This window comes from Phyllobates terribilis, unplaced genomic scaffold (assembly GCF_046119375.1).
Source record: "Phyllobates terribilis strain yellow unplaced genomic scaffold, ASM4611937v1 Scaffold_1__5_contigs__length_1240528914, whole genome shotgun sequence".
NCBI lineage: Eukaryota > Metazoa > Chordata > Amphibia > Anura > Dendrobatidae > Phyllobates > Phyllobates terribilis.
The window spans coordinates 556,953,474-556,977,395 of record NW_027362761.1 but is presented as its reverse complement, the minus strand read 5'-3'; the positions used below and the strand labels follow the sequence as shown (position 1 = coordinate 556,977,395).

At 42.5% G+C, this 23,922-nt stretch overlaps 1 protein-coding gene and 1 long non-coding RNA gene across 3 annotated transcripts in view; one reads left to right on the top strand and one right to left on the bottom strand.

Moving 5' to 3' along the window:
* SLC14A1 (solute carrier family 14 member 1 (Kidd blood group)) overlaps positions 1–23,922 on the bottom strand; it is a 705,795-nt gene that overhangs the window by 490,438 nt on the left and 191,435 nt on the right. Inside the window, exon 1 of one of the 2 annotated variants that reach the window (XM_073680463.1) lies at positions 13,817–14,128. The exons of the other annotated variant lie outside the window; for it this stretch is intronic. The gene's annotated coding sequence lies outside the window, so the exon portion shown is untranslated. Of the gene's footprint in view, positions 1–13,816; positions 14,129–23,922 lie in introns of those variants that run through there. 2 annotated transcript variants of the gene reach the window in all.
* Positions 1–23,922, top strand: part of LOC141270139 (uncharacterized) — a 174,501-nt gene that overhangs the window by 56,475 nt on the left and 94,104 nt on the right. The window lies entirely within an intron of this gene.

Below are 23,922 nucleotides of genomic sequence, written 5' to 3'. Positions count from 1 at the left end.
CGCAATAAGTGACAAAAAGAAAGCATTTAGAGAATGAAAGCAAGTAGGTAGTGATGAGGCATTAAATAAATACAGAAAATTAAATAAATTCTGTAAAAACCAAATCAAGGCAGCAAATATTGAGACAGAGAGACTCTTGCCAGAGAAAGTAAAAATAATCCCAACATATTTTTTAACTACATAAATAGTAAGAAACTAAAAATTATAGTGTTGGCCCTCTTAAAAATAGTCTGGGTGAAATGATGGATGAGGATGAGGAAAAAGCCAATATGCTAAATGATTTTTGTTTAACAGTATTTACGCAAGAAAATCACATGACAGAAAACATGATCAGTGATAACAAAAATTCTCCATTAAATGTCACTTGCTTAACCCAGCAGGAAGTACAGCGACGTCTAAAAAATCACTAAAGTTGACAAATCCCTGGGCCCGGATGGGATACACCCGCGAGTACTGCAGGAATTAAGTAATGTCATAGATAGACCATTATTTTTAATCTTTAAAGATTCCATAATAACAGGGTCTGTACCACAGGACTCGCGTATAGCAAATGTGGTGCCAATGTTCAAAAAGGGGACAAAAACCGAACTTGGAAATTATAGGCCAGTAAGCTTAACCTCTACTGTGGGTAAAATCTTGGAGGGTTTCCTAAGAGATGCTATACTAGAGTATCTGAAGAAGAATAACCTCATGACCTAATATCAACATGGATTTACAAAGGACTGTTCCTGTCCAACTAATCTGATCAGCTTTTATGAAGAGGTAAGTTCCGGACTGGACCAAGGAAATGCAGTGGATGTTGTGTATATGGACTTTTCAAAAGCTTTTGATACGGTTCCACACAAAAGGTTGATACATAAAATGAGAACAATGGGGACAGGGGAAAATATATGTATGTGGGTTAAGAATTGGCTCAGTGATAGGAAGCAAAGGGTGGTTATTAATGGAACACACTCAGACTGGATCACAGTTAACCGTGGGGTACCACAGGGGTCAGTATTGGGCCCCCTTCTTTTTAACATATTTATTAATGACCTTGTAGGGGGAATACAGAGTAGTATTTCAATATTTGCAGATGACACTAAACTCTGCAGGGTAATCAATACAGAGGAGGACAATTTTATATTACAGGAGGATCTATGTAAACTACAAGCTTGGGCTGATAAATGGCAAATGAGCTTTAATGGGGATAAATGTAAGGTAATGCACTTGGGCAGAGGAAATAAAATGTATAATTATATTCTTAATTGTTAAACACTGGGCAAAACTGTCACTGAAAAAGACCTGGGTGTATTGGTGGACGACAAGCTCACGTTTAGTGGCCAGTGTCAGGCAGCTGCTGCAAAAGCAAATAAAATAATGGGATTCATTGAAAGAGGCATAGACGCTCATGAGGAGAACATAATTTTAACTCTATACAAGTCACTAGTGCGACCACACTTAGAATACTGTGTACAGTTCTGGTCTCCGGTGTATAAGAAAGACATAGCTGAACTAGAGCGGGTGCAGAGAAGAGCGACCAAGGTTATTAGAGGACTGGGGGTTTGGCAATACCCAGACAGGTTATTACACTTGGGGTTATTTAGTTTGGAGAAACAAAGGCTTAGGGGTGATCTTATTACTATGTACAAATATATGAGGGGACAGTACAAAGACCTGTCTACTGATCTTTTTTACTCTGAGGCCAGAGACGGGGACAAGGGGGCATCTTCTACGTCTGGAGGAAAGAAGGTTTAATCATAACCACAGACTGGGATTCTTTACTGTTAGAGCAGTGAGACTGTGAAGGTTTCAGCAATTTAAGATACACTAGGTAACTGTTCTCTTCCAAATTAAAGATGTCCGAGTGCATGCAAAGAAGCTAATTAACCAAATCTGCTAATCTGGTTGAAAAACTTCACTCAGAGACTGAACCACGCAAATGGCATACTTTATTATGTAGACATGGGGTTAAATAGCATTCTCCTTTTGGTGGGATTAGTAAAATTTATTGCTCTTTTCTGATAACTCGGCACGCTGTAATTTGTTCATCCATGTATCTTTTGACCTTAGTAACGCCTTAGGAATTCTGATGGGAGGGGTGAGTTTGTCTCTCAGCGCCATCTTTGCCAACTCGACATGAATCTCTCTGTTATCAGCCATGCACATGCATACGTCATTCCCAGGAAATCATTTAGTTGTTCGTGTCTACAAATTAGAACAGAAGCTGTTAGTTATATATTCATTAACTATTAACATAATCCATGTGCATATACACATTTGCATACATACATACACATAGATTATTCCATCATCTCTATATTGATTCACACTGATTAGGTAATCTATTAAAAGAAACTAATTGATTTTCTATAAAATATATTTTACCTTGACAAGACTATGGAACTCTCTGCCGCATGATGTTGTAATGAGTGATTCACTACTAAAATTTAAGAAGGGCCTGGATGCCTTTCTTGAAAAGTATAATATTACAGGTTATATATACTAGATTCCTTGATAGGGCGTAGATCCAGGGGACTAGTCTGATTGTCGTATGGAGACGGGAAGGTATTTTGTTCCCCAATGTGGAGCTTAGTGTTTGCCATATGTTTTTTTTTTGCCTTTCCTCTGGATCAACATGTTAGGCTATGGGTTGAACTAGATGGACTTAGTCTTCCTTCAACCTTAAAAACGATGTCACTATGTAGGCAGAAGTGTTTCCCTCTCCTGTAGGTGGTGGTCCTCTGTTAGATGGGTGACATGGCACTTAAGAGAGCCTGCCTTGATGACTTATTGCTGAATGAGACCATCACTGGTCCGCTATTAGAGATGGGCCTAATGTGACATGACTTTATCACACAAAGAAAATTGTCACCGTGTGGGGCAAAACAATAGTTTATGTAAAGGGTCTTATTTTGGTGAACTTGTGGAATAAAGTGTTAACCTGTAAAGGGTAAAGTAAGACCAATGCGGATATGAATCAGAGGCCATGCTGGAGCTTCCATCATATTGCTGTATGCATACCTATAATGGCGGCAAAAAAACTGAAGTGTTCTTTGGACAACAGGTCTGGAGCAAGAGCCTCCCTGTCCTAGATGCACGGGGAAACTGGAGTGAGAGTTTCCCTGCATGCTGACTGTGAGGCAAGGCGGGTGAAGAATGGAGTCACCCCATGTTGTAAAAAGTGAGGTCTAAGAGATGAGTTACATTGGAATTGTTTGGGAGAACCAGCGTGTAATGGCCTAAAAATCATAATGACCTGAATGAGGAGGTTACAACAATGGAGCATTACAGTGTTTCAACTACACAGGAAGTATTTTGCCTCCCTGTGAGTACCACTATGCTTGAATACCTTCATGAGGTTCAACTTCTATGTTGATATACCTCATGGAAGTGTAATAATTTTGATTGTGTGGCTCATGGAAATGTAACTGATACTTTTCAGAGCTAAATGGAAGTGTAACCACTAAGCTTCTCTATACCTTATGAAAATGTAATCATTATGCTTCTAAGAACTAATACTGCAATTTGTAAGAACTTGGTGAAAGTGTAACCACCACTTAAGCTTCTCTTAGCTCCTGTGGCCAACAAAATGCCACTACACAAATATAGCCACAGCTTGGGTGCCCTACTTTGCTTTAGAGCCCCTACTTTTGTTAAGTCCAAGTGGGTTGTTGCATATGCCTTGGCTCTGCAGGGCTTCATCCCATTATCCTATGGCCACTGAATTCTGCTGTTCTCTATGCCGTGTTTTGCAAGTGGCCCAGCGTGCTCTCATGCATAGGCGGATTATAATGAGGGCAATCCGGGCTACCGCCCGGGGCCCCGAGCTTGCAGGGGACCCGCGGCTCCGGGCGGGGTGTCTAATGCCGGATTGCCCTCATTATATGTGCGGGCCGCTGCGGCACATACCGGTAGCAGTGGCAGGAGGGGGGCCCCGGACCGCTCCCCCAGCAGCGGCGCACGGCCGCTACTTCTTCATCGGCCGGGCCAGCACTGCAGCAGTTAACTTCCCTGTGCTGGCCCGGCCGCATCACTGCTAGGAGACACGGCCCTATGCGTACCCGTGTCTCCTAGCTGTGACGTCACGCAGTGCGTGCCCGGCCTGCACTGCTGCAACGGAGAAGTCAGAGCAGGCAGGAGGAATGGAGCCGGGGATGGTGAGTCTGTGTGTGTATGTGTGTGTATGTGTGTGTGTGTGTGTGTGTGTGTGTGTGTGTGTGTGCGTGTGTGCAGGCAGATATCATTATGTGATGTCTGTTTATATGTATTTTTGTGTTTCAAATGTGTTTATGCGTGTATGTATATGTCTGTATATGTTTGTGTGTGTGCATGACTGCATGAGTGACTGCGTGCAGCCTCCTGCTGAGTATAGTTGGCGCCATGCGGCCTCCTGCTGTCTCTGGGGGGGCGCCGTGCGGCCTCCCACTATGCATAGATGGCGCCGTGCGGCCTCCTGCTGTGTATAGATGGCGCCGTGCGGCCCCCTGCTGTGCATAGATGGCGCCGTGCGGCCCTCTGCTGTGTATAGATGGCGCTGTGCGGCCCCCTGCTGTGTATAGATGGCGCCGTGTGGCCCCCTGCTGTGTATAGATGGCGCTGTGCGGCCCCCTGCTGTGTATAGATGGCGCCGTGCGGCCTCCTGCTGTGTATAGATGGTGCCGTGCGGCCCCCTGCTGTGCATAGATGGCGCCGTGCGGACTCCTGCTGTGTATAGATGGCGCCGTGCGGCCTCCTGCTGTGTATAGATGGCGCCGTGCGGCCTCCTGCCGTGTATAGATGGCGCCGTGCGGTCTCCTGCTGTGTATAGATGGTGCAGTGCGGCCTCCTGCTGTGTATAGATGGCACCGTGCGGCCTGCTGCTGTGTATAGATGGTGCCGTGCGGCCTCCTGCTGTGTATAGATGGCGCCGTGCGGCCCCCTGCTGTGTATAGATGGCGCCGTGCGGCCTCCTGGTGTGTATAGATGGTCCCGTGCGGCCCCTGCTGTGTATAGATGGTGCCGTGCGGCCCCCTGCTGTGTATAGATGGCGCCGTGCGGCCTCCTGCTGTGTATAGATGGTGCCGTGCGGCCTCCTGCTGTGTATAGATGGCACCGTGCGGCCTCCTGCTGAGTATAGATGGCTACGTGCGGCCTCCTGCTGAGTATAGATGGCGCCATGCAGCCTCCCGCTGTGTATAGATGGCGCCGTGCGGCCTCCTGCTGTCTCTGGGGGGGGCGCCATGCGGCCTCCCGCTGTGTATAGATGGTGCCGTGCGGCCTCCTGCTGTGTATAGATGGCTACGTGCGGCCTCTTGCTGAGTATAGATTGCGCCGTGCGGCCTCCTGCTGTCTCTGGGGGGGGCGCCATGCGGCCTCCCGCTGTGTATAGATGGTGCCGTGCGGCCTCCTGCTGTGTATAGATGGCTACGTGCGGCCTCCTGCTGAGTATAGATGGCGCCGTGCGGCCTCCTGCTGTCTCTGGCGGGGGCGCCGTGCGGCCTCCAGCTGTGTATAGATGGCGCCGTGCGGCCTTCTGCTGTGTATAGATGGCGCCGTGCAGCCTCCCGCTGTGTATAGATGGCTACGTGGGGCCTCCCGTTGTGTATAGATGGCTACGTACAGCCTCCCGCTGTGTATAGATGGCTACGTGCGGCCTCTCGCTGTGTATAGATGGCACCGTGCAGCCTCCCGCTGTGTATAGATGGCTACGTGTGCTCAATATTGAGTCATACAATTAATGTAAGGCTATGTGCCCACGATACAGAAATGTTCCGAATTTTTTTTGAGCGTTTCTGCATCTCCCTGGCAGAAAAAACGCATGCGGATTTTACATACGGATTGTACATGCGGATTTTACATGCGGATTGTACATGCGTTTTCCTGCCAGGGACATGCGGATGTGAAGCGTTCTTCACTTGCATTTCCGCATGCGGGTTGACAAGCACTTTCCAAGCGATTTTAGCATCACTTGGAAAGTGCTTGACAACTTGGTTACACTATATAAATCCATGCAACCAGCATGGATTTATATAGTGTGACCGTAAAAGAATGGTAAAAAATATATACTTACCTTCTCCTTTTCAGACCATCGCGAGCTGCCGGCAAGCCAGGACGCATAGGATAAAGACACCGGGGGCCATCAGAAGGTAAGTATAATATATTTTTTTTATTTTATTCTTTTTTTACAGGTTCTATGGTACACGGGTCTGGAGTAGAGTCTCCTGTCCTCCACACCCGGGTACCATCCGCACATTGAAACGCATGGATTCCGCATCTACAGATGCAGGGATGCGGATTCCATGCGTTCTAATGCAAGTCAATGGCGGCGAAAACGCCGCGCTTCCGCAAAATAATTGGTAATGCTGCGGATTTTTCCGCAATGATAATCCGCAGCGGAAATTTCCACAGCATGTGCACAGCACATGCAGATTATCATTGGGGAACATGGCAGACCTTCTACCAAGCGTTTTTTAAGCGTTTCTGCAGCGGAATTGCCGCTGCGGAAATGCTTAAAAAACGCATAGTGGGCACACAGCCTAAAAAAAAATATTATAATTAATATTGTGCCAAATTAATTTCACGTGAACTATCACATGATCTATCACAGGGGATCATGTGACATGTCATGTGATAAATCAGGTGTGTGTGTGTGGGGGGGACCGCGCCTTCTAAACTGCCCGGGGCCCTTGCTACTCTTAATCCACCCCTGCTCTCATGTGATCATCTGCCTAGGCCTGTGACCTCCACTGGTTTAAGTACTTGCTTCATATTTGCTTTCCTGTGTCCTGTCTGCCTGCGGTTTCCAGTGCTTCAAATCCTTACTTCACACCTGCTTTCCAGTGTCCTGTCTGCCTGCAGCCTCCAGTGCTCGTTCCATATGTGCCTTTCTGTTGCTGCATCAATGCCTGGGATCCGTGTGTTCACCCAGACTCGGGAAGAAGCATTGGAGGGGAACCTTTTTCTAGCAAAGGGCCATTTGGATATTTAATCTATACCATACTTCGAGGGACATACAAAATTATCAATTTGAAATTTACCCTGCTATATTTGGCCAAACATTAAATTAACTCACCTCTAATGTGATGGCTGGAGCTGCTTCTCTTTGGTGTGGCGGTGATGCTAGGTGGTATGAATGATGTTGCTACTCATAACTGCTTTTCTAGATTTGTATTAGTCTGGAGCGCAGTGGACTCTTTGAGATAATAAGTTTTGTAAACAACTTGCAGCAGTAAGTTGTACAGAACACAGATGTATATTACACTGCAGGTCTCTTCACAGTGGGAAACACATAACTGATCACATTACATTTATAGAACTCAAGCAGTGGGAGATGTGCAGTATACATAACATAGGAGACACCTAGACTCCTGTATATACATCATATAGGAGACACAGAGAGAGTTGTATACATGACATACAGCGGGAGACATCGAAACTACTGTATACATCATATGGGTGACACAGAGTCTGCTGTATATACATCACACAGAAGACATCAAGTCTGGACTATATACATTACAGGAGATATGGGTGATGCAGTATATAACTCACATAGGAGACACAGGGGCTGGCGTATATACATCACAGTTAACATGGGGAGGCAGTAAATACATCACAGGAGACATGGGGCTGCAGTATATACGTCACAGAGGACATGGAGCTGTGGTATAGACATGACAGGAGAAATGGGGCTATGGTATAGACATTACAGGAAATGGTATGGCTGCCACTGCCACCTTCTTCTGTGGGATAGTAGCGCATCCTGTGCTAACGCTGCCCACAAAGTATGTTGGGACGTAATCTTTCATTACAAGTGCCGCAGCATTCAGTAGTGAAAATTGCGTGCACGTGCTCGCAGATCAAGAAGAAGTTAAAGGCCTGGCAGCTGTCTAAACAGAGCTGCAGGCCCAAGCCCAAGGACTGCAGTACCTCAGAAATCTGCCCATAAATGGCCCACTGGCCTGAGGTTTCCCACCCCTGGCTTAGAGGATGCATCTCACAAGGCCAGCCCATGGGTCCCAAATGTACAGTGGCTACAACATAGTTGACATTGGATATGGAGGATTTATCAGCACCAGTTTTGCAACTTGCCATGAGTCAATAGGAGCTTGTCCAGGCTATGCAGTGCCTCACAGCCCGTATGAACGCACTCAGACACCTGTAGCGCCACCACCAGTCCCTCAACACCTGCCACAGCCTAGTGTGCATCTGCAACATTTAGCTTGGGAAACATCACCACATTTGCCCAATCCTGCACATTTTGATGGAGACATTAAGGCCTCCTTGGGCTTTATAAGCCAATGCACTGTACATTTTTATTTATGTCCCCGGCAATTATTTTCTGACAGATACAAAATGGCATATGCTTTTCCTTTATTGTCTGAAGATGCCTTGGCATTGGAAAGAACGGGAAGACCTTATGATGCATTCTCTACCCTCTTTCCTGTCTGCGTTCCGTAAAAGCGTTTGACAAACTGGGTTGTGTTCACTCAACTGCTGATTCCATACTGCGACTCAGATAGAGGACTAACGCTGTAGAACTTTATGCCCTCCAGTTCCATACCATGTTTGCTGAATTGACCTGAATCAATGACGCTCTCCTGGCTGTTTTTTATGCAGGTTTATCTAGTTGGATCGAAGATGAAAGTGCAGGGTTAGATTTGCCTTCCACCCTTGAGGACTTGATTTCTCTTGTCATCCGAGTTGACTTGCGTCTTAAAGAATGGCCTAAGGAAAAAATGCTTGATGTCACATTCTGAAACGTCACCAAAATCTCCTCCCAGAATGACAGAACCGGAACCCATGAAGATCAGTTAGTAAAATTATCTCCAGCTGAAAGATTTCATTGCCTTACTGATGGACTCTATTTGTATTGAGGTGAACGGAATCATTATCTCACAAATTGTTACAAACTGAAGACCAAACAGGGAGAACTTCAGACCATAGGGGAAGATGGAGGTATCACCCTGGCAGGGGTGGATTAAGAGTAGCCAGGGCCCCGGGCAGTTTAGAAGGTGTGGGCCCCCCCCCAGGTACCAGATGTATCACGTGACATGTCACATGATCCTCTTTGATAGATCATGTGATAAGTCATGTGAGTAACACACAGATGGTCTGATCATATCTATAGACGGAAAATGACGAAATTATTTTTCCATTATGTACAACCCTATACATAATATAGCACTATATATAGCAGAGCAGGGGTGAGAGATTAATGTTCCTGAGGGGCCACATGATAGCCTGTGACTGTTGTGGAGGTTGAACCAATTGGCTGAAATTAATTCTGCTCAATATTAATATTAACAAAATAATAAAAAAAAATATATTAATTGTATGACTTAATATTGAGCAGAATTAAGTATTCTCACATCCTCCTATATACAGTATGAGTCCCCACATAACTCTCTATGCACAGTATAAGCTCCACATAGCCTCCTATATACAGTATGAGCCCCCAAATAGCTCCTTATATACAATATGAGCCCATACATAGCTCCCTTCTCTGATCGACAGTCAGTTACCAGCCAGCTCAGAGAATGGTCGAATCCCACTCTGGGGGCGGCAAAATGCAGCTACCTGGGAGACACCTCTGACCACCACATGAGGTGGTCCGAAGGCACCCCCCTGACGGCTGTACCTAGTCACATGCCCCTCCTCTTCCCCTAGGTACGGCCATATACAGTCTATATGAGAATTCATGACTGGTATCTACTGTATAATATAATCGGAGATGTGTCTGTCTGTTCGAAGCCTCTATAGACTGTGCACGCAATGTGCCTGTGCAGTCTGGCCAGAGACAGAGGAACACATCACACGTTACAGGTGAGAGGGAGGAGGATGAGGATAAAAGATTGTGATGTCGGAGAAGAGCTGACTGCATACCGCTATCTCCGGTGCCATTAGGACACATAACTTGATCTCCATTTTGTTGAAGACACTGTGTGCAAATTTGTCTTCAACAAAATGATGCCGGAGATCGCACTATGTGCAGGCACGAACTCTGGCGCCACACTCCTTCAGCCCCGCCCGAGATCGATGATGCACTGCAAGGGAGAGGGGAAATGGTGATGAGTCAGAGTGTTTTTTTTTAATGGATGGAAGAACAGCAGAACAGGCAGGATGGGGGAGCATATGCCAGGATGGGAGACCTGGATGGGGGAGCATATACCAGGATGGGGGAGCATATACTAGGATGGGGGACCAGGATGGGGGAGCATATACCAGGATGGGAGATCTGGATGGTGGAGCATATACCCGGATGGAGGAGCATATACCAGGTTGGGAGACCAGGATGGGGGAGCATATACCAGCATGGGGGAGCATATACCCGGGTGGGGGGCATATACCAGGATGGGAGACCTGGATGGGGGAGCATATACCAGGATAGAGAAGCATGTACCGGGATGGGAGACCGGGATGGGGGAGCATATTCTAGGATGGGGGACCTGGATGGGGAAGCATATACCAGGATGGGAGATCAGGATGGGGGAGCATATACCAGGATGGGGGAGCATATACCAGGATGGGAGACCTGGATGGGGGGGCATATACCAGGATGGAGAAGCATGTACCAGGATGGGGGACCCGGATAAGGGGACCATATACCAGGATGGGGGACCCTGATGGAGGAAAATATACCAGGATGGGGGAGCATTCGGTTTCAGTCATGGGGTCTGGTCCGGCGACGGTTCAGTAATTGCTTTGAGAATACAGAGCGGCCATGAAACCCCGGCCCTGACTGACAGTTGGCCTCCATGTAGAGCCAGTGTCAGTCAGTGCCAGGGGCTCGGTAACAGCGGACGCTCTGTATACTCAGAGTGGTGACCGAATAGTCACGCCCCCACCCCCATATCTGAAACAGAATGCTGGCGAGGAGAACAAAGTTCATTTTCTCCCCGCTGCATTCAGCTGCTGGGCAGCATAATAACGTTGTTAACCTGCAGATTAACTGTTATATATGCAGGTTAATAGCATTATTTCTGATGAAAGTATTTCTTTAATTTTGTAGCACAATACTTCAATGAAATGGTGCCGGAGTCAGCGCATGTGCTAAGAAAAAAGCTCGCCAACTGGGTGTAGAACGGGTTCAATAGCTAGTACGATATACTGTGATACAGACATTAGATGTTACATACTATACACATTGTTATATCCCATCTGATGTCTGAACCACAGTATACCATACAGTAATCTGTATAATGGATATGACACATTTTGCACAGGGATATACACTGTACTGATCACACCTGGACCTGCCTACAGAAGCTCACATATCATATATGGAGCAGTATAGTATGTGATGTCCTGTAGGGTCAGGGTTGATCAGTAAGTGTAGGATCCTGTTTGCTGATGTCTGTGGTCTCTGCTGGGGCTCAGTGTGATTTATTGCAGGACTTTGAATTTTCCTGCAGATCTGGTGATGATGGAGCCAATGACCTGGCACTGACAGCGCGACCTGATCTGCAGCAAAGGTCAGAGTCCTGCAATAACTTATACAGAGCCCGAGCAGAGCGGCAGCAGACCTGACAGTATGGAATCCTGTGTGCACTCATCAGGAGGGGAGCAGCGTCCTGCAGCCCCCTCCACACTCCAGACATCCTCCCCGGACCTCATATTTACCGCCATCCACTGAGGTCTGCTGCACGAGCTCCTCTCCGGCAGGTTGATGCAGTTCCAGGTACCGCTGTGTGATGTCAGTCCTGGAGATGCAGCACACAGCATGCAGTGCAGGGGGCGTGTCTCCCTCCCTGTGATGTCACCGGCCGGCGTCTAGCAGCATGTAGGTACAGTGCGGTCCTCCTGCCTCTGCCCTGCAGGAAACATTATAATGAGGGCAATCTGCCCAGGAGCCTCAGATCCTGGGCGGTAGCCCAGATTGCCCTCATTATAATGCGTCCTGGTATTAACGCTTTCCTCCAATAAAAAAAAATTACCCTATGTCCATTCTCCACAGTTTCTCTTTGTTCACTGAACAAGTTCTTATTGATTCCGAAGCAGCAGAAAATATAATGGACTTCTTTCTTGCCAAAAGGTTGAAAAATTCCTTTTGTTTATTTGTAGACGGACCTGAAGCTAACCATGAATAGCTCAACAATTGATGGTGGTCATATCCAATTCCGAAGAGTGAATATAACTCTTTGGATTGGTGCGCTACACTTTAAGGACATTTCTTTTTTTAGGTTTGCCACTTTCCAATGCACTGTTGATTTTGAGACTACCAAGGCTATGGCTACACGCTCCGGTCTACTTCAAAAGTTTACCTCAACTACCTTCTCAGAAACTCTGTTCTTCATCTGCTGACTCTAATATTCCTGCCTCCTCTGCAGATGTCTTCTCCAAGCATTGGGCCAAAGTGAACCGCAGGGAAGATGTGACTGAGAATGAGCGTGTCCTTGCTTCTGTTTCTTTGTTTTCCAATTCGCCATCTGCAGGTCATCGTCTGGCCTTCAGCAGTTCCTCTTTTACAGTCAAAAAGTTCCAGCTCTTGCTTCTGAACCAATCACATAGTATGAAATCATAGAATCATAGAATCATAGAAATGCAGAGGTGGAGGGGACCTCCTGGGTCATCTGGTCCAACCCCCTGCTCAAAGCAGGATTCACTAAATCATCTCAGACAGATATCTGTCCAGCCTCTGTTTGAAGATGTCCATTGAAGGGGTACTCACCACCTCTCGTGGCAGCCTGTTCCACTCATTGATCACCCTAACTGTCAAAAAGTTTTTTCTAATATCTAATCTGTGTCTCCTCCCATTCAGTTTCATCCCATTGCTTCTAGTCTTTCCTTGTGCAAATGAGAATAAAGATGATCCTTCTACAATGTCACAGCCCTTGAGTTATTTGTAGACAGCTATTATGTCTCCTCTGAGTCTTCTTTTTTGTAAGCTAAACATTCCCAAATCCTGTAACCGTTCCTCATAGGACATGGTTTGCATTCTGGTCACTCTTCTCTGAACTTGCTCCAGTTTGTCAATGTCTTTTTTAAAATGTGGTGCCCAAAACTGGACGCAGTATTCCAGATGAGGTCTGACCAAAGAGGAGTAAAGTCCGATAATGACTTCACGTGATCTAGACTGTATGCTTCTGTTAATACATCCCAGAATTGTATTTGCCTTTTTTGCTGCTGCATCACACTGTTGACTCATGTTCAGTCTATGATCTATTAGTATACCTAAGTCTTTTTCACATGTACTGTTGCTTAGCTCTATTCCTCCCATTTTGTATATGTTTTTTTCATTTTTATTGCCCAGATGTAGTACTTTGCATTTTTCCCTGTTAAAAACCATTCTGTTAGTTACTGCCCACTGCTCCAGTTTATTTAGGTCTTTTTGAAATCTCTCTCTCTCTTCTCTAGTATTAGCTATCCCTCCTAGCTTTGCGTCATCAGCAAATTTAATCAGTTTACCCTCAATTGGTTCATCTAAATCATTGATAAAGATGTTGAACAATACAGGTCCCAGGACCGAGCCCTGTGGTACCCCACTTGAGACATTCATTCAACTGGATGTGAAGCCATTTACGACCACTCTTTGAGTCCGATCACTAAGTCAGTTATGAATCCACCTAACAGTTGCCTTGTCCATTCCATACTTGGTAATTTTTTCAATAAGGATGGTGTGAGATACTTTGTTAAATGCTTTTCTGAAGTCAAGATATACTATATCTACAGCATTTCCCTGATCCACCCAGTCAGTGATTCTGTCATAGAAGAAAATTAAGTTAGTCTGACATAACTTGTTAGTTACAAACCCATGCTGACTCTGGTTAATCACTTCATTCTTATCCAGGTACTTACATACATGTTGTTTAATAATTTGTTCAAAGATCTTTCCTGGTATAGAAGTCAGACTTACCGGCCTATAGTTCCCTGGGTCCACCTTCTTCCCCTTTTTGAAGATAGGAACAACATTTGCTCTTCTCCAGTCTTCTGGGACTTCTCCTGCTCTCCAAGAATTTTCAAAGATTATGGAGAGTGGTTCTAAAATTTCTTCTACGATCTCCTTCAGTACTCTGGGGTGTAATTCATCTGGACCTGGAGACTTGAACTCATTTATGTTAGCTAAATATTCCCTCACAATCTCTCTGTTTACAGATAACTTGGATTCTTCTATTCCTTTAATAGTACAGTGAAGATCAGTTGATGTTACATTTTCTTTCTGAGAGAAAACAGATGCAAAATAGGAATTAAAAAGTTCGGCCTTCTCAACATCCTTTCTTACCATTTCACCATTTTCATCCTGTAAAAATCCCATAGCATCTTTGACTTTTCTTTTACTTTTGACATATTCCCAAAATCCTTTTTTATTGCTTTTGACATCTCTTGCAAGCCTTAATTCATTGTCAGCTTTAGCTAACCTGATACGTGCCCTACAGGATCTGCAGACTGCATTATACTCTTCTTTAGATATGCCTCCCTCTTTCCATTTGATAAACATTTCTTTCTTTCTTTTTAGCATGTGTTTAATTTCTGTGTTCATCCATCCTGGTTTCCTTAAATGCTTCCCATTCTTCCTACTTTTCGGGATTGTTAACGATTGTGCTTTGAGAATCTCATTTTTAAAAATTTCCAATCCTTCCTGGACATTTTTGTCCTTAAGGACATCCAGCCATTGGATCCCTCCTATTCTCTTTCTGAGTTGCTTAAAATCTGCCTTTCTGAAATCTAACCTTGAAGTTTGAGTCTTCACATGTCTTCTTCCTCTAGTTATCCAAAATTCTATAATAGCATGATCGCTGCCTCCTAGGGTTCCAGACACTTTTACCTCTTCAACCATTTCCTCCCTGTTTATAAGGATTAGATCCAAAGTAGCAGATCCCATTGTTCTCTCTTCTACCTTTTGGAAGATAAAGTCAGCAAGAGAGGATAAGAATTTGCTTGACCTGTTAGCTTTACTTGAGAGAGATTCCCAACAAATGTCTGGATAGTTGAAATCTCCCTTGACCACTACGTCATATTTTTTGGAGAACTTGGTCATTTGATACATAAAGAGTTCATCCATATCTTCAGCTTGCCCAGGTGGCCTGTAGTAAATGCCTACAATGGTGTCCTTTCCGTTGTTCTCTCCTTGTATTCTTACCCAAACAGTTTCCACAGAACTCTCAGTCTCTGAAGCTTCAATCTCTGTGCAGATATACTCTTTTCTAACATGCAATACGACACCTCCTCCTCGTTTATCAAGTCTGTTTCTTGCAAATAAGTTGTATCCTTTTAGCCTTGTATTCCAATCATGTGTATCATCCCACCAAGTTTCAGTGATTCCAATGACATCATATTCCTTTTCCTGCGTTAGTAGTTCCAATTCTCCTTGTTTGTTCCCCATGCTTGACCTGTTAGCTTTACTTGAGAGAGATTCCCAACAAATGTCTGGATAGTTGAAATCTCCCATGACCACTACGTCATATTTTTTGGAGAACTTGGTCATTTGATACATAAAGAGTTCATCCATATCTTCATATTCCTTTTCCTGCATTAGTAGTTCCAATTCTCCTTGTTTGTTCCCCATGCTTTGTGCATTTGTATTAAAACATTTTAGTTTGTGATTGGTTTCTCTTCCTCCCATATTTTTATTATTTAAATTGTTTTGTCTTTGTTCTTCCTTTCCACTTCCAGTAGCAGAGCTCTCAATAGTATTTGTCAGCTGTATATCTTTTTCTGGCCTTTTGCTTCCCTTCCCACATTGTTCTAGTTTAAAGCTCTCCTGATGAGTGTAGCAAAGCGACTTCGAAATACATGTTTTCCAGTCTTCGTAAGGTGCACCCCATCTCTAGCAAGTAGTCCATCATATAGGTAATTCATTCCGTGATCCAGAAATCCAAATCCTTGTTGACGGCACCATCAAAGTAGCCAGTTGTTCACCTGTAGAATCTTATTCCACCTCATTGTTCCATGGCCATCCATTGGGAGGATGGATGAGAAGACCACCTGCACTCCCAATTCTTTCACTTTCTTGCCTAAGTTTTCAAAGTCACTGCAGATGGTTTCCAAGTCCTTTCTTGCGGTGTCAATCAATCAAGTTTTGGACTGTAAAATGACTTGTGGTCCTGAGCAGAGATGCTGAGTGCATAAAAAGTACATAGATGCTCCAATTCTGCTTAAGAAATTTTGTGCAAAGCATTTTGTTCAAATATTACCAACTCATCTGGGAGCTGCTCTAAAAAGGAGGCTACTGTTACATATCTGCCTCGGCAGGGCTTCATCACCTTCTCCTGTGGTCATTGCTGACTGCTGTGCTCTATACTGGGTTTTGCAAGTGGCCCATCATGCTCCCCTGTGATCATCTGCTTAGGTCTATATAAGGCCCACCAAGACACACACCTGTTTCTTGGTGTTAAGAGTCTAGGTTCTGTTTGTTTTACTGTGAACCCCTACCTACTCCATACCTGTTTTTTTGTGTCCTATTTGGATGTGGCCTCCACTGCTTCAAGTTTTTTCTCCATACCTGCTTTACTATGTTGTGTCTGCGGCCTCCAGTGTTTCTAGTCCTCATTCAATACATGTCTTTCTGCTGCTGCATCAAGGCCCAAGTTCCATGTGTCCACCTGGAACTGAGCTTAGAATATGTACCGCACAACGTGAACCCAATAACATAGTTTTCACTGAGAACACATACATCTCTCTAAATATTGCCACATCTGTGGACAGGTAAAGTGGGAGGACAGGCAGTACAGCATAGGTGACTGTGCTATGAGAGGAGGAGAGCTGATAGAAAGATTTGTAATGTGACACATCTAAACTAAGCTGTGCTGCCCATTCCCCCAACAAAGACCTTATCTGAAAGGTTAACCAATATACTGTATTCTCATAGACAAGTTTTTTAAGTTGCCACTTAAAAAAAATTATGAACTAAATAATATAAAAATGCATATTTTTATTATTACATGATCAATAATTACGTGTTAGTTGCATACAAAAGAAAAGTTTTTGAAAGGAAGAGAAAGGTGGGCTAGATGGATCTAAGCCTCCTTATCATACAGCATACGTGTTGCACAAAAACACAAACTCCACATGCAGAACCTTATAAATGACAATATGTTATCTAGTCAATGATATAAAGTCAATGATATAAAGTAAATTCAGTATCAATGCATAATATATGTCAAAAACTTATATCGATGTGTGCAGCCACTGTTAATTATAACCAATAAGGTAGAATAAAAGTATCAGCAGTTTAGTATCATGATAACAATTCACATCATGATCACGTTGCACATCACGATCACGTTGCCCAAGGCCAGTTAACAAAAAGGAGCAGGGGATGTCATCAACTAAAAGTCAGTTCAGAGGACTCCTGTCTGGTGGCCACAGATTACTGACTTGGTCACCAGACAAGGTCCTGCGTATCAATTCGAGGTTTATCTGAAAGTTGTTAGTCACCTGTGCTTTCTAATCATGCAGGAGGTTAAAACAGGATTCCGTTCTGAATCATTACATCTCACACTGAGAAGCTTGCTCTAAGCAATGGTGGGGGTGTGTTCTTTCCTTTGAGTGTTGCTGCCTACTTATGATTGGTCAGCATCTTACAGGAGGAAGAATAACACACCCCCAGTGAAAACTGTCTGATAACACCCTTTTTGACTTAACAAAAATTAACTCATTAGGTGCTGTGACAAAGTCACTGGTAAAGTGGTGGAGGGGACATATGTTTCTCTGAGGCTATGGGCATCAGTAAATTGAAACAGTTAAGTTTCCTCCAGCATGTTATGTGCAAGGAGGGGTTAAGTCTCCATTTCCAAAGGGCGTGTTTTTATGAGAACAACCATAGAGCAGGTGGGAGGTTGTTCTCCATATCTACTCCCCATGGTGTGGTCTGGGGGAGGTTTAAATACTTGGTCAGCTGAGGCATTCAGAGTTCAATGTCTGGATAAGTAAGCTCCAGAAGGGAGCTTGTGTTTGAACCATATGGAATTGCTGAACTCTCAGCAGGTGAATCCCTGCTACTCCAAGGACTGTGTTCTATGTGTTACCATTTTTGCTTTGTTTTCCTGTTTTGCCCAGCGGGCTGTGTTTATTTTTATGGACTAAAGGTTGGTTTATGGAGCGTTAAAATAAATCAACCAAAGATTTAAAGAGACGGCGTACCTGTGTCTACCTCCGTGTGCAGCCGAGTGAGCGATCTACCACAGTGCCAAATATTTTGCTATTTGCAACGGAAAGGCAAGAAAAAAAAGTTTTATTCTGCTCTGCAGTCACTCTTACATCTTGTGTCAAGTTCAACATGAAAAAACTTGGTGAAATGTCTTCTTTCAATTCCTAATTATGTATTATAATATTCCAATGTGTCTGTAAAAAAATGTTGGCTGTCCTTGCTGTTTGGATAAGTTGTCCAGAAAAAATATAAAAAACAAACTGGCAACTCTTGCCCTAATCTTAGCTGTTATGAAAATATTCTTAAACAAAACTGCTGTCTCCTATAACAACCAGCAGTATTGAGATTGAAACTCTATAAAGCAGAGTGTAACTCAGGATGAGTAAAAAATAAATAATGAAATTTATTGAAAACTTCTATTCAATTCAAGCAGATTAATTCTCAATAGTTACAGATAAAACCTCCAATTTAGTCTCAAATTCTGGGTTGGTTGATTCATTAGCTATTACATCTTCAGAGGGACTGGATTTCGAATGGCAGTGGAGATCTTGGGCAGAAAAAGATCAACAGTTACGTCAGGACAAGTGTTGAGCGAATTTGTTCGGCATTTCAAACTCGGGCTCGTGTTCGGGGTTCCGGCTTGTTCGCGCCAAAAAATCGCTCAACACTAGTCAGGACTGATGAGAGGACAGTGGTGGTTATCTGGTTTGTGCACCATGTAAGCCAGAGCAATGTAGCCGGCATTTACTAGTTCATACCAAGACAAAATGAGTCTCTAAAGTGGAGCCAGAAGTTAGAGACTCCAAGGAGGGCCAATGTGGAAAGAGCAATAAAGAAACTACTGTTTATGTCAATGGAGGCGTCAAATAAGAAATAGGCACCTGGTGTACTAATGGTATGCTTAAAGGGACATCTATCAGCATGATTTTGTTATGTAATGTGAGAGCAGCATGATGTAGAAGCTGAGATGTGTCACTTACTGTTTTAATAAATTCAGCGTTTTATCATCAGGAGATTAGCACTGCAGGACTAGTGCCTCCTAGTCAACTGTTCTGTGTAACCCCACCCTAATAACTGATTGGCAGTTTTCTGCCAATGTGTAATATATGCAGAAAGTTGCCAATCTGTGGGATGGGCAGGGTTATACAAGGCTCAGCATTCTGAGCACTGCCAGATCTACAGCAGAAAAAATATTGATGCGGACCAACAAGTGACACATCGATGGAATCAGGGTCTCAGCCCCTACATTATGCTGGTCTCAGAAGACATAGCAAAACTTGCTGATGGATTCCTTTTTACTAAGACAGTAGAGACTGTGTTGACCTAATTGAGCACAGAGACAGTCCTATATAAAGATTTACGAAGTCATATTCAACTTCCCAGCCAAAGCAATCTGGAGTACGCTGAAAACACTCAGCTAAACCTAAAATCTACACCTGCGTGCAATAATATTAGAGGACTGGAAAGTTCAAGCATAATTCAATTCCATTCAAATATATTCGCCGATCTCTAATTAGCGTGGCATATGCCACTGGCCAGGAATGTTCAGAGTTTACCAAAAATAATAACCATTGGCATAATAGCCTTAGATAAGCACTCAGAGATCAATGGTCGATCCCGACCATAAACAATATTTTGGGAAATCTGACAAGTTAAATATTCATGCATTTTCATTGTGGGCAGGCAAAATGCCAGAGAAAAGTTTTATTTTATATTTGCATTTGTCTGATATACCTATGATAAGTGTAAGTCATAAAGAAGACTTCCTCCAAATTCTGAACAATGTTGACTTTCACCAAAGTGGGCATAATACTTTTATTACTACTTGGATCAAGTATAAGCTGCCAAGTCTCACCAATTACCACGTTGTATTACAGATCACACCTACAGAAAGTATTCATCAAAATCACAAAGCCTATTCACTAAAGTGCATGTTGTCCACCAAAGCAAAGTATTTACACAAGACTCTCCCAACCTCCTTCTTCTTCCAAAGCAAATCCAAGAACTCACAAATCTGTTTTCCTAGGATTCCATCCAAAATCATGATTTTTTTTTAACTTTATTTCCTAACATATTGCCTTAGTTTGACAAGATTTATTCTTAACATAGATTTATACTCCATGATGGCATATGATACAGTACACTTTTATGCTTCTCTAAAAATATTTTTTTGGGTTATTAAAAAGAACAAAAAAACAGTATTTTGTATGAAACTCCTGTACAAGCTAAATGCACCAGATGGATGCAAATGTTACTCCATTTCATGCTTAAAGAGACTGACTTATCAAAAAAATCTTTCAAATGTTAGTGATGGCATTTTCACCTGATCTAACCTTCCAGGATAAAGTACTGGCCATTACGGTTGGATGCACTAGGACTGGAATCGATGATGTCCATGACTGGAATGGGATGTCTTCTGTTGCACGTCCGGACAATTACTTTGATTCTTGTTGATGGCAGAAGTCCTCGAACATTCTGCGTTGCAATCCATCGGCTAAATTGGGCACCTGCTCAGCAAGTAAAGAACACAAAAAACCCAAAGTGATCACAAAGGTTTTTCAATAAAATAAATTGAATTAAAAGCAAACATTCTTTATTGTGCCTTCATTAAAATAGTAGCATGGGAATAGAAAAAATACTGACACGTTTCGAGTCTGGCTGATTCTTAATTGTAGGTTACCTATGATTAAGAATCAGCCAGACTCGAAACATATTAGTATTTTTCTGTGCAAATGCTACTGTTTTAATGAAGTCACAATAAAAAAGTTTGCTTTTAGTTTACTTTGCTGAATTGAAAAACCTTTCTTATCACTTTGAACAAAGCTGCTTGATACTTCAAAAGCCTTATCCATACACAGTGGAGTGGATTGCCCAGGAACCAGATTTAACAACATACATAATATTGGATGGGGTGAGCTGTAACCACAGGCTTTCTTATATCACAGAAGACCCAAACTTTGCCCTAATTACTTTAGGCTGATTACTTCTTGTAAGTGCTAAGAAAACTTACTACACTTTAAGGATGGCACCACTTCTGTTAGGAATCTGCTTTATATGGTGCTTTTTTATTCTTTTGAGGAGTTCCTAAAAATCTTTCAACTTCTTCCTTACTGAGACACACTATATGTAGCCAATGCAGATTATAACACATTCACCTACCGAGCAAGGCACTGCATTTTTTTTCCACAAAATTCAAAATCTTTCAATCAATTTGGTGAGCGAAAGCTAGGGAAAGGAAGGACAGATCAAAGTCTGTAGAGAAGAAACCTTTAGAAGAACCCTAATAGGGAGAGAGGGAAGAAAGACAAGTGCGGCGCTTCCTCTGAGCGTAATATGTTTTTACCAACAGTAAAAAATTATTTTCGTTGTGGTTATGCTCACCTTTAATCAGTAAGAAATGCACGTTGAGATTCTCAAGGAATGAATTCTTTGGGCACCTCTCCTCCATGTCTTGTATACTCAAATACGGTGTGCAGCTCACTTTGGAGAACTATGTACTGATCCTGATTAGGATCTACAAAGGTAGAAAATTCTGAGTGAAAAAAAAATGCCAAACGAATGTGGCGATAGTCACCTTAGGATTTCTTAAATACATCCAATTTCAGTGAAAAATCTGTTCCAAAAAATAAATTTAATTTCTCAGCTGAAAAAAGAATAAAAAAATGTTTGCATGAATCTATCCTGACAAATGATTTTCTACACCTTCCCTTGTTCATTCTTTATTCACTCATGTACATGAGTAAGATAATGCATTATCCATTTAGTTTCCTAACATGTGTCTTTGGTATCTGATATTTTTTCACTATTCTGCTCATGATTTTTGCCTTGTTCCTGGTCCCCACAGTGATCCTTTTCTTGATGCCCTGGGTGCCTAATTTGGCTACTTAAAGTTCTCAAACTGGTGCCTTGTTTCTGATTCTCTTCATGCTTGTCTTTATTGTTGCTAGGTTTTGGTCTTTTGATTGTTTCTACTGGAAGACTATTTGCTTCAGTTTCATATACAACCTAAATGTAAAGAGTCCACATTTCTGAATTATTCTGCCTTAGTCATATAGACACTAATAAGTCAGTTAGTCTGAAAATCCTCTTGGAGTTTGGCTGGAAGCTGGAAACCCACATGGGTACACCATACAAACCCCATGATTATGGTTGAATTTGAAACCAGGATACCAGTGCTACAAGGCAGTAATGCTAACCACTAAGTCACTATGGTGCCACAAAATAATAGAAAGTTCCCTAAAATTGATTTTCTTTGCAAATAGTATTGGAATTATTTACAAGATGTCTGCAAGAATTCTGCAATTTTACCAGAGTTGTATATTGGTTGTTGATGAAAAACAAAGACTTCCAACACCCTATTCATTGGCCAATATTGTCATCATATCACAATGTACGTTGGTTTGCATATCACACAAGTGTATACAATTAATCTATTAGCACACCTACACAACAGCTTTAATACTCCAGTTTCTTGGCATAAACTGTTTGATTAATTCTCCCCAAAGTTTTGGATGAATGTTCGATATGGATCTGAACCCTTGGGACAGGTTCCTGTTGCAATATATTATTGCTTGATTTCTTTGTTGCTTCTTTTATTTTCATCACTTGCTTTCTCTGCCATATCTGCTTGTGCAGCTGCAGGTATAGAGTTCAGTGGGCATTCCCTATGAAATTGCTCTTTCTCCTTTTCTCTACAGTCAAAAAAAGAAACTCCAAACGAATGTGGCGCTAGTCACCTTAGGATTTCTTAAATACATCCAATTTCAGTGTAAAATCTATTCCAAAAAATAAATGTAATTTCTCAAAGAAAAAATGTTAAAATACAGTACAACGCGTTTCGGCTGCTATTTTTACAGTGCAACCTTCATCAGGTAACAAAAACAAACAACATACAAAAAGCACTATAAAATAGTGTTACAACCTCAAAGCTTTCTTATTTATGAGGGTTCCCAGAAGGGATTAGCAGGGTGGGACCCAGAGGCTAACCTCCTCCCTGACAAATATCGACATAGTTGCTTCTAAAGGGACTCAGTTTCCTTAGATATATAAAATAAAGTGTTATGACAGTATAGTACCTGTATTCTATCCAAAATGAGCTTTTAAATACTTGGGGCTACATTGTTGCAAACAATCATAAAAATACTTAAAAATATAAATATAATATAATTCTAATACTTTCGTAAAAACACTACTATCATCTCTACATAAATCAATTCATCCCATTGGAAAGCGAGTGATTTTGTATGTTTACATATGTAAATTGCTATACTTTTAACTCGTTTTGTATTGTATATATTATTAGGTTCTAATCAAAATTTGATGAATTTTTGTAGAAATTTTGACTCTTTTTGCTCACTTTTTTTGACTCTTGGGATTTGATTTTTACTGTTATTTTTCAGTATTACTGTGAAGTTTATGTAGCAGATATGGTCCAGTTCACAACGGCAATGTGAAAAGTCAACATTTGTGGAAATGAACCCCTTCTGGGGATGACATACAAACCAATATTTAAATTATAATTTATATGATCTTATATGCTCCACCCTCGTTTCAACTTTGACCTCCCGCAAAAAGCCCCGAAATGTCCATTTTTATGCTATTAAAGGTATCACGTTTTATAGAGAGAATCACTAGTGGACACTCTGCAATATAACTTCATTTTTAACTCCCATTGAGCATATTATTTTTTAATCAGTGTTTCCTATCTGTCATGCCAGCTTATATAACTTTTCTCCCCTTTGATCCATTTAAGAACAGCTCTCCAGTCTGTGCAGGCATGTTTAACGTTGTTTCAAATGCTTGCAAAGATTGATTTTCCAGATGTGCATCAGCACAGGAAATAATTACACTTCTGATCACTTCCAGCTGCCCAA